The sequence below is a fragment of the Nannospalax galili genome, unplaced genomic scaffold (genome assembly GCF_000622305.1).
Source record: "Nannospalax galili isolate Female #2095 unplaced genomic scaffold, S.galili_v1.0 scaffold543, whole genome shotgun sequence".
In the NCBI taxonomy this organism is placed as follows: Eukaryota; Metazoa; Chordata; class Mammalia; order Rodentia; family Spalacidae; genus Nannospalax; species Nannospalax galili.
Genome location: NW_008352270.1, coordinates 1,722,023 through 1,722,420, shown reverse-complemented (window position 1 = coordinate 1,722,420; position 398 = coordinate 1,722,023). Strand labels below are relative to the sequence as shown.

Here is a 398-nt window from a genome sequence, read left to right as displayed (position 1 = left end):
TTTTTTTTTTTTTGGTGTTTTTGAGACAGGTTCTCCCTGTAGCTCCAGCTGGCCTGCAACTCTGTAGACTAGGCTGGCCTTGAACTCACAGAGATCTACCTGCCTCTGCCTGCTAGTGCTGGTACTAAAGGCTGGTACTATCACCATGCCCAGCTTAGATGGCTGTTTTATTTTTGTTATTGTTTTTTTTATTTAAAATTTTTTTTTTACAATTAAAGTTACAGTTTTAACAATATACAAAATATTACAGTAATTCAGATTTTTTGGCATAATGATTACAGATTTGATAAATACATTTTATATCACATAATAGCGATGAGGATTATACAAAAGCTATTAAAACAATTATGAGAATAAATTCTATTGTCACTTAAGTATCTAAAGCTATTTTCCTTTGC

At 31.9% G+C, this 398-nt stretch overlaps 1 protein-coding gene across 1 annotated transcript in view; it reads left to right on the top strand.

Moving 5' to 3' along the window:
- Positions 1 to 398, top strand: part of Efcab2 (EF-hand calcium binding domain 2) — a gene marked incomplete in the record, with an annotated part of 115,802 nt that overhangs the window by 109,798 nt on the left and 5,606 nt on the right.